General features: G+C 41.0%; 1 pseudogene; it reads left to right on the top strand.

The window, feature by feature from the left end:
- The first annotated feature begins 310 nt into the window (after positions 1 to 310).
- The window catches only part of LOC126953321 (S-adenosylmethionine decarboxylase proenzyme 2-like), a 72,607-nt pseudogene continuing 61,638 nt past the window's right edge, over positions 311 to 11,279 (top strand).

Genomic DNA, 11,279 nt, shown 5'->3' with positions numbered 1-11,279 from the left:
TTTTTGTTTTTGTTTTTCTTTTGAGACAGAGTCTCACTCTGTCACTCAGGTTGGAGTGCAGTGGTATGATCGTGGCTCACTGCAACGTTCACCTCCCAGGTTCAAGTCATTCTCATGCCTCAGTCTCCCGAGTAACTGGGATTACAGGCGCCCACCACCACTCCTAGCTAATTTTTGTATTTTTAGTACAGAAGGAATTTCACGATGTTGTCCAGGCTGGTCTCGAACTCCTGACCTCAGATGATCTGCCCGCCTCGGCCTCCCAAAGTGCTGGGATTACAGCTGTGAGCCACCATGCCCAGTCGAGAACATGGAGTTTTTAGGTTCTCCCTGTCCCAGCATGTCAACAGGCAGCATGGTCATGGAGTACGGTCTACGTCTTGGTGCCTCAGGGTCCTATGTTACCCTCTCCATGGTCCCATGTTACCCTCTCCACATTAGATGTAGGTTAGGATCTCCGTTATACCAAGGACCTCACCTACATTGAGCATGCCATCCGGAGAGAGCTCTCTGAATCATCTTAAATACTTCATTGACACACCATGTTCAACTAGGCTACCATATAGGGCATTCCTTCATCTGCTGAGTACCTATCATGCAAAAGTTCCTTTGAGGAGGGGAATAAAAAGAATACAAAGGGACTAAAAAATAATTCATCGAAAGTGAAGTACTGATGATGGTTCTAACCAGCTGGATCACTGATGTTTCGTACTTTTATGAAACTGGTGATGTCTAACAGATACATAAAGTACTCTAAAAACTGATTTAGGGAGAAAAAAATGTTTATCGAAGATGTCTCGTAATGCTTTAGGGGTATCTACTGCTGAAATCACTGAAAAGGTCATTTATTAAATAGATCTGATGTAGTCGAAAGTATCTCATATCTTCCAACAAAATGAACAATGGATCATTCTTAGCAGCAAGCCAGTGAGAAAAGAATTGTGCTTCTCATCAGGCATTCTGTAATTCTGCAGTCTATCTTCTGAAAGCCCTGTAGAAGGTACATATTTCTTTCTTTTCTTTTTCTATCTTATCTTGAATGTGGGGAAGGTTAAGGCAGAGAGCAAGAGCTTTGCGAAGGCGCTACAGATTGGGCTAAATTGAGTTCCTCCTACCTCCGCTTGTTATCAAAACTGCCCAAAGTACAAAAAGTACTCTTTGCCACACAGATTTGTACTTGTAAATGTGTTGCAAAACCTGGGTAAGACTTGCTAGGCCAGCCCAATCTTGTTTGTGCAATAGCAATGATAAGTGAAGGTTGAAAGTATTCTGGCATCCAAAAATCATCCCAATAAACTGGATTCTACCTTGTTTACCATATTTCCCAAATTCACTAGGCCTTTCCTGAAAGACAATATTTTTAACTTAAAAATAATCAATATGGGAATGGCTTACATGTTCACAGGATGCTCAAGAACAGAAGGAGCCAAGGAAAGAGTTACCAGGTTAAAGCCTTCTTTGAAAACAATTTGCAGTTGAAGGACAATTGAAAAGATTGGGAAAGGTTTACATATAGAACCTGGTTGCTTTAAACTATTTTGCATTAAAGCATCATTGACTAATCCATGGCACCAACAGCGAAGAAAGTGAGTAAAGCATATATACTCTGAGGCTATTTCTGGCTGAGGTTTTTTGTTTGTTTGTTTGTTTGTTTTATAAGGTACCCCACAATAGGTAATGGCTGAATGGCCAGGTCTACAGCCTAGAACCTTCTTCCTCTGTCTCCCTGCTTCCTGTACCACCTGGCCAGGAGAACATGCAGACACAGAGTTTCTTCCTCCAAACATATTTTGTAAGTGAAAATGTGGTTGACTTTGGATCTTCTATCTGACTTTTTCCATGGCCACTTTCATTCTTATTTATGTAATCATTCTAGATCATATTTATAGGATCACTCTTTTTGGTTTTAAAATTTTCTGTTGCGGGGAGGTGGGGATGGTTAATGGGTACATACAAAAAAAAAAAAAAAAAAAAAAACCCAGAAAGAACAAATAAGACCTACTATTTGATAGCACACTAGGATGACTAGAGTCACTAATAACTTACTTGTTTATTTTAAAATAACTTAAAGAATGTAATTGGATGTGCTTATTTCATATTGCATGCCTACATCAAAACATCTCATAAATATATACCCCATAAATATATATATACCTACTAGGTACCCAAAAAATTTTTTAAAAATTAAAAAATTAAAAAAAATTTTTTTTTCTCTCCTTATGTTTCCTGGGAGTCTTCATCAGAGCTGGCCTTTTGGACTGAATTCAGAGTCTAAACTGAGTCTTCACTACATCAAGGCTTGGAGGTGGCTCTAAACAAAACTGGGGGTGTGGAATGTTCAAAGTTTAGCCCTCCTGGGCCCTCATGTCTGGAACCTTTCTCTTAACCTGGTATTTCTTCCATTTTGATCTCCCTTTTCTTCCTCTTACCTTCTATTAGTCACTATTCCTAATGAAAAGACTCTGCAAGGCCCTAGAGCACCTGGCCCACCTCTCCTCGCATGGGCTCCTGTATGCCTGGGCCCCCTCCAAGGCCTGACTTCACTGGTAGGTGCTGGGGGCTGCCCCGGTCTTGAGCTTCCTTTGATCTCCAGGCACAGAGTGTGCCTTCTGGGGACAGTGTGCATCAGGAGTCATGGAGAGGGCTTGTCATAGAGAGCAGACATGCTCCTTTCAACTCTGTGCTATTGATTCTTTAGGTCTAGTATGGGGCCTGGGAACCTTCAAATTTAAAAAATGTCCCAGGTAATTCTGACACAATCAGAAGACATGTATTTTCAAATGGCCGCTTGTACTCCTAGAAAAGCTCAAATATGATGAATTTTAGATAGGCAGGTGGAGAAGGTGGGCCTCTTGGGAAGCATTGGCTTAAACTGATTAAGCTTTGAGGAGGCCCAGGACCCAGGGCAAGTCTTTTCCAAGAATAATATGCTGTTGGGTCTGAGCCCCCACCTAGTCCTTTTGCTTTGTTTGCCTGAAGGGAGCTATAGAGGATGTTAGAGATAAGGTTAGATGGAAACCAGCCCAGGTGCAGCCAACTGATAGCCAGGAAAGGCTTCTCTATGGAAAACTCCCCTCTGAGTCACAGAAAGCATTTTTTCTTTTTGAAACACTATTTTTTAGGAGAGAATGCTTCCAAGTTGACAGTAAATGTACTCAACCATTTGTAGAGTTCAGGCATCCTCAGACTTTCTGGTCTCAGGAAACCTATGTTCTTAAAAATAATTGATGACCCCAGAGAGCTGTGCTACATGCAGGCTGTTCTATCAATATTTATTTATTAGAAGTTAAAACTGAGAATTATTTCCTTCCTTCCTTCCTTCCTTCCTTCCTTCCTTCCTTCCTTCCTTCCTTCCTTCCTTCCTTCCTTCCTTCTCTCTCTCTCTCTCTTTTTTTTTTCTCTTTCTCTCTCTCTTTCCCTCCTTCCCTCCCTCCCTTCCTCTCTCCCTTCCTTTCTTGCTTCCCTTTTTCTTTTTTTTTGAGACAGTCTCACTCTGTCTCCCTGGCTGGAGTGTATGATCTCGACTCACTGCAACCTCCACCTCCCGGGTTCAAGAATTCTCCTGCCTTAGCCTCCCAAGTTGCTGGAATTACAGGCATGTGCCACAATGCCCAGCTAATTTTTGTATTTTTAGCAGAGACAGGGTTTCACCATGTTGGCCAGGCTGGTCGGGAACTCCTGACCTCAGGTGATCCACCTGCCTCGGCCTTCCGGAGTGCTGGGATTATAGACATAGGCCACTGTGCCCAGCCTAAAACTGAGAAATATTTCAATCATTATTTAATTCATTTAAAATAACAATAATAAACCATTATTTTAATGTAGATAACATATTTTTATGCAAAATAATTTTATTTTCCCAAACAGCAATAATGAGGAAGAAGAATGGCATTGTTTTACATTTTTACCAATCTCTTTAATATCTGGCTTAAGAGAAGACAGCTTGATTCTCATATCTGTTTCTGTATTCAATCAGCTGAGCTGGCTGTGATGTCACAGTTCATGTTTACTAAACCCTACACACTCGTGGGATAATGATATTTACAATGCAGAGTAACGTGTTGACATTCTTATCAAAAAGTTTTCACCTTGAGGAGTTTCTGAGTAGGTCATGGGCATCTTGGCACCCCTAATTTGAGAACCACTGGATAGCTCATCCTCCCCTTCCTGTCTTGTTTTTTGCATCTCGTACAGACAGGACTTTAGGTGCAGATATAGTGGAATATTTTCCTTTGTGAACACAGCTTACTAATAGTAGTTCTTAATACTACTTTTATGAATGTTCTAAAAGAAACATGTTCCAGCTGTGTGGAAATCATTTTCTTTTTTCTTTTTTTTTTACATTTTTTTTTTTTTTTTTGAGATGGAGTCTCTCTCTGTCACCCAGTCTGGAGTGCAGTGGCGCGATCCTGGCTCACTGCAACCTCTGACTCCAGGGTTTAAGCGATTCTCCTGCCTCAGCCTCCCGAGTAGCTGGGATTACAGGCATGCGCCACCATGCCTGGCTAATTTTTGTATTCTTAGTGGAGATGGGGTTTCTCCATGTTGGCCAGGCTGGTCTGGAACTCCTGACCTTAAGTGATCCACTGCCTCAGCCTCCCAAAGTGCTGGGATTACAGGCATGAGCCACCACACCCGGCTACGTGAAAATCGTCTTCTTTTGCAAATGTCTCTGTGTTGAACAATCTTCATGAGTTGAATTTAATCTCATGTTGATTCTTTCAAGGCAACATTCTATTTCAAAAAGCCTGGACTTTCGGGGAGTTAAATAAGGAATCTAGGAGTTGATAATAAATGATGGAGGAAGGTGTGACTCACTCGACTCCCTGTGGGCATAATTCACTCTGGAGATGAGTTTTGACGAGTTGCTGGAATGGTGCGTCATGGAACAGCAGCTGGATTTTGCTTGCCAAATAAATGTCAGAAGTGGAGGCATATCCCTTACCCAGTCCACTGAAGATTAAGAATAATGCGATCATGGAAGTCTATCTTTAACCTTGTGGCTAATATAACGACTATATGAGAACAGACTCATTCTTTCTCTCTCTCTCTCTCTCTCTCTCTCTCTCTCTCTCTGTGTGTGTGTGTGTGTGTATGTGTGTGTGTGTGTGTGTCTGTGAGTGTGTTGGAGGGTGTGATGCAGTGGTTCACAGTATTGTGACACCTACATGTTTATGATACAAGTGCAAAGGTTCTAGGGAAAATATAGCTTACTCTATTAAAGTAATGTGTCTTAGAAACATGCCAATGGCAAGCCTATTCATTCTGCCTTTGTTGATGGATAACTTGCCTCTTCTCTCTATACGCGTGTATATAGTTCTTTGTTGTATAATCATCTTTCCAATTAAAAAAAAAAAACGACTGGGCGTGGTGGCTCACACCTGTAATCCAGCACTTTGCAAGCTAAGGTGAGAGGAAAACCCAGGAGTTCAAGACCAGCCCTGGCAAAATAGAGAGACCCTATTTTACAAAATAAAATAAAACAAAACAAAATTTAAACTTAGCCAGGCATGGTAGCAGGCACCTGTACTCCTAGCTTCTTGAGAGGCTGAGGCAGGAGGGTCGCTTGAGCCCAGGAGTTCAAGGCTGCAGTGAGCTATGATTGTACCAGTGCACTCCAAACTGGGTGGCAGAGTGAGGCTCTGTCTCAATAAAATAAAATAAAATAAAATAAAATAAAATAAATTGTTACTCTGGGTCAGATTGTTTTATGTTCAGTGCGCTGGTTTAATGGGAATTGTGGTATTAAGTGCATGTCAGAAGTGTGTCTTCTCTTGGGCTGTCTACAGGGCCTGGGCCTCTGCTTTGCGCACAGCTGTCCCCCAATCAGGGCTGGCAGCAAACACATCTTGATTGTAAATGTGTATGTACACATATCCAGACACGCAGGTTCCATCAACCATTCTGCAGTTACAGAACTGTAATAAAAAGCTGACCTTTTTATTATACCTGTGTCAACATTTAAAAACTAATCCACTTTCTTGTAGACAGAAACTGATCAGAATGTGTGTATTCTAGAATATTAAGTGAAATTAAGGGTTTTTTTTTTTTAGATTTTGAAATTTTAGTCCTTCTTCATATCTTTGCAGTTAATGTACATATTTCTCCATTTGTATTTTAAAACCTAATTTGAGGAAAAGTCCTTTCATTAAAAAAATGTACATATAAAAACCTTTAAAAATATTATTATACATAGACTTGATTATTATTTTAACAGAAGTACTAAATGTCACAACTATTATTTCCATAATAATATGGAATCTCAATAACCTCAATAATATATTCTTAAATAAGAATACTGACCTCCGAACTTCCCTTAGGGACAAAGAACTGCCCCAGTGAGGGAATTACTTCCCTATCCCAAAGAGCTGCAGTACCACTCTGTCCCTCTCCATCAACAATGTTCTTGGCAGCTGTTGTTTTCTTTTGGTAACAATCGTGTCCTGGTCACAGAAACTCTGAGCATCTCCTGGCTACGGCTGTGTTGGAACCCCTATATACCATATGTGCCTCTACGATCCTACTCTTCCTAGTGCTTCTGTCCACACACTCAACACATTTCTCCTCTGCCCTTCTTCTATTTCATCATTAGTCTCTGTTCATCTTTTTCATCCCTTATCAGTGCCTCATCCTAGTTTTTTATTCTCTTCTAAAACACCTCCTCCTGGCCTCACGGTGGGCTAGCTTTCGGGACCTGTGAATGAGCATGGGAGATGTGGCTAGAGGATTGGCATGCATCCTGTAGCAGCATGTGTGTGTGTGGTGTGTGTGGCCTCAGGTTAGAGCGTATCATTTTGGTGGTGCCAATGCAATATGCTTTCCTGTACCCTCCTCCATCCCTGACTTCCAAACAGTAAGTACATGGGTGGCCTTCTGCCACCTGACTTCCAGACATAACTTCCCATTTCCAAAGAGATTTCTTGGGAAAAGACCCAACAAGAAGATGGTGACCCAAATAAGCTCCAATGTGGGACACACAGGTTCCATCTATGTGTGATTTACTCTCTGCCTCATTGTACCCCTTGTAAATGTATAGAAAAGACTAAGCAACCACTATTCCAGATTTTTACACTGCAAGTTGGGGAGCGTATCTGGCGGCTGCCCTGAAGCAACAGAAAGGGAGTCAGTGATTTCTGTGAAGTGAGGGAGGTTATTTTTTCAATTCCAGCAAACATTTTTGCAGAGTAAACATTGTAGGCTAATGAACCTGCTTAAATTCCAGCATGTCATGGATTCGTATGGTTGCAAATTAGACTTAGTAGTATGTGGTGCTATAGAAAATCCAACAGAGTACTTAGAGTCTACTCTGTGAGTTAATTGCATGAAAAATCTCTGCAATTATTTTATCAGCCCAGATACATGGAAATGAGTATTTCAGTTCAAATGAATGTAGACCGTAGACGAGAGAGAGAGAAAAAAGAGGGGATTTCAGAAGACGATGGGGAGTCAAAATGACAACAGAAAATGAGGATGTAGTTAGAACCAGGATGGGCATCTTGATCACTTAAGGATTTTGCCAGTAGCACAACATTTTAAAACAATATAACAGTTTGCACTGAGTCTGGATTATCAATAATTTCCCAGTTCAGTTTATTGAGCACCCACTATGCTTCTCTTTCTCCTTTCTTCTTTCTTTCTTTCTTTGTCTTTCTTTCTCTTTCTTTCCCTTTCTTTCTTTCTTTCCCTTCCTTTCTTTCTCTTTCTTTCTTTCCCTTTCTTTCTTTCTTTCTCTTTCTTTCTTTCCCTTTCTTTCTTTCTTTCTTTCTTTCTTTTCTTTCTTTCTTTCCTTCTTTCTTTCTTTTTCTTCTTTCTTTCTTTCTCCCTTCCTTCCTTCCTTCCATCCTTCTTTCCTTCCTTCCTTCCTTCCATCCATCCTTCTTTCCTTCCTTCCTTCCATCCTTCTTTCCTTCCTTCCTTCCTTCCTTCCTTCCTTTCTTCTTTCTTTCTTTCTTTCTTTCTTTCTTTCTTTCTTTCTTTCTTTCTTTCTTTCTTTCTTTCTTTCTTTCTTTCTTTCTTTCTTTTTCTTTCTTTCTATCTTTCTCTCTTTCTTTTCTTTCTCTCTTTCTCTCTCTCTCTTTCTTTCTTCTTTTTTTGACAGTCTCATTCTGTTGCCCAGGCTGGAGTGCAGTGGCACTATTTCGGCTCACTACAACCTCAGTCTGCCAGGTTTAAGCAATTCTCCTGCCTCAGCCTCCCTCTCTCTCTTTCTCTCTCTTTCTCTCTTTCTTTCTTTCTTTCTTTCTTTCTTTCTTTCTTTCTTTCTTTCTTTCTTTCTTTCTCTCTCTCTTTCTTTCTTTCTTTCTTTCTTTCTTTCTTTCTTTCTTTCTTTCTTTCTTTCTTTCTTTCTTTCTTTCTTTCTTTCTTTCTTTCTTCTTTCTTTTTCCCTTTCTTTCCCTCCCTTCCTTCCTTCCTTCCTTCCTTCCTTCCTTCCTTCCTTCCTTCCTTCCTTCCTTCCTTCCTTCCTTCCTTCTTTCTTTTTTTGACAGAGTCTCATTCTGTTGCCCAGGCTGGAGTACAGTGGCACGATCTCGGCTCACTGCAACCTCAACCTCCTGCATTCAAGCAATTCTCCTGCCTCAGCCTCCCGAGTAGCTGGGATTACAGGCATGCACCACCACTCCTGGCTAAGTTTTGTATTTTTAGTAGAGATGGGGTTTCACCATGTTGGCCAGGCTGGTCTCAAACTCCTGACCTCAAGTGATCCACCCGCCTCAGCCTCCCAAAGTGCTGCAATTACAAGCGTGAGCCACAGCACCCAGTCGGATTTCATGCAATGCATTATCCATGAGACAAAGATGCCCTTGGATGTTGTTCCTGTCCTCAGGGAGTGCAGGTCCAGTAGAGAAGAGGGACGGATGACACAGTACAGTGTGCCAGAGCAAGAGGCACAAGATCAGAACATCTCATGAGCCACCTGTTATGCTTGGGAGTGAAGGGCAGACCCACGTGGAGGAGCTGGGAGAAGCAGTGGGTGCAGCATCACGGGATGACAGCTTAGTGGGCAGCCTAGTGGGGCTTTTATTGCCAACAATTTGATGCCTCTGGCGCCTGACGGAGGCAGCAGTGGAAGCAGTGGATGGTACGGAGCAAAGTCAGCAGGAAGACGGTGGTTGGCAGCCCAGGGGCAGGTGAAGGGTGGGTAGGGCCCTGGCCTGGAGATTCTAGCTTGCATGCCTGGGTGAGCGCCTGCAGTGTGAGAGGACAAGGCAGGGAAAAAGGAGGAGAAATAGCGCTGGGTGGCTGGGGGGGGGGGGGGGGGGGCGGGGAGGGAGTGTGATCATCACTTTGTTGTATTTATTAAGATGTGTGATAAAATAACTCTTGGGAGCTGACAGGTAGCATCTTCATGACATAAATGTTACCTGAAAACACGCCTGAAACACTTTTTAACATGATAAAGTCAAACCCCAGGCTCCTATGTTAATAGTGAAGTATTATGCCAAAGAATTAAATTCTTAAAAAATCCTTAATAATATTACTTTCCTGTTAGATATAATGCTTGATGATATATTTCCAAGCCTGACATTCTTTTTTGTTGTCTCCTTCACAACTGAAAGCAGCCCATCAGGTTAAATCTAGTGAATAAAGAGTCATCATTTTCAGCAAGGTTAACAGTCTTCATCTTTATCTGTGTCGTATCAAGCATATGAAATGAAGTTACATGTCTCTTATCAATAGCATCTGCTTTCATCTGTATTTATTTTTGAATTTATTCTTTATTCATACATTCATTCATGGTAAGGAGAACATCTCAGTTTTTTTTTTTTTCCCTCTGACCACTTCCTCGCTCAAGTATTCTTTCATAAAAAAGAAATGATATATTACAGACACAGGCAACATAGCCTGTGTACCTGATTCCATGTCTCCCCTTTCCTCCCCAGGAATAATCACGATTCTTTAATTTTATGTTTTTGTTTCCCTTGTCCTTTTTTTTTTTTTTTTTTAAAAGACAGAGTCTCCCTCTGTCACCAGACTGGAGTACAGTGGCACGATCTTGGCTCACCGCAACCTCGGCCTCCCGGGTTCAAGTGATTCTCCTGCCTCAGGCTCCCGAGTAGCTGGGACCACAGGCGCTCGCCACCACGCCCAGCTAATTTTTGTATTTTTAGTAGAGACGGGGTTTCACCGTGTTGGCCAGGATGGTCTCAATCTCTTGACCTTGTGATCCGCCCGCCTCAGCCTCCCAAAGTGCTGGGATTGCAGGCGTGAACCACCGCGCCTGGCCCCTTGTACATTTTTAACACGTTAACTGCAAGTCCTTGTGTGCCCCCTCAATACTGCTTTTGTTGCTTTAAATTTTATATAAATGCTCTCACTCTCAGCTAATCCTCTGTAACCTACTTTTCATCCTCGGTGTTAGATTTCTGATATTTCTCTATAGTAATCCATGTAGTTTATTCGTATTAACTGCTCTATAACATTCCATTATATGAATACACTACATGTCTTTATATATCTAATTTCAGTATTCATTTCATTTTTTACTATTTAAAAATAGCAAAAATGACTGTAATGAGTATTCTATCTCCTGTGCATGTAGGCTAGAATTTCTCTAGGGCATATATTTAGGAATAAAATGGCTGGGCTCTAGGGTATGAGCATCTTCAAGTTGATTTGGTATTGTCAGATTATCCCTAAAGTAATTGTTCTAGTTGTACTCCCACCAGCAATGTAGGAGAGTCCTTTTAAACTTGGAACGGCCAATGTTAACATTTTACCAGTCTGATGGCAGTGAAAACTGTCAGATTCTTCAACTACTCTTTCCTATGTCTTCAAGCAGCTTTTATCCATTCAAAAACATTTTCTTGAATCTGAAAACTCCCACAACAAACAATAAAAGCCTTGCATGTTTTCAAGACCGATACATAGATTTCTCTTATTGCTAAATGTAATGTTCATGTTAGTGTTCAAATGCTGCATAATGCATTATTTTTGAGCTATTATTGAAACAACGTATCTTTGTGCATGCAAATAGTTACCTTCAAATTAGACTTTTGCATATTTCCAAAAGATGGAAAATGTATCCTGCAATTCTTGTCTTTAGTTATATATATATATATATGTATATATAAGCCTTTCAGTGAAGCATCAGTTACTGCAGCTAATTTATATTAGGATTTATTGTGCAAAGTTGGAGAACAGGATTTCCAGAAATCTGCTCTATGTAAAGTTGAATAACTGTAATTAAGAAGAATTTTGAAAATGCAATGACCTCATGCAATGACAAGCGACTACTAAACAATAACCAAACTTGGGGCAGATACACTCAGAGAAAGAAC

The sequence above is a fragment of the Macaca thibetana genome, chromosome 4 (assembly GCF_024542745.1).
Source record: "Macaca thibetana thibetana isolate TM-01 chromosome 4, ASM2454274v1, whole genome shotgun sequence".
Classification (NCBI taxonomy): domain Eukaryota; kingdom Metazoa; phylum Chordata; class Mammalia; order Primates; family Cercopithecidae; genus Macaca; species Macaca thibetana.
This window is presented reverse-complemented; position numbering and strand designations above follow the sequence as displayed.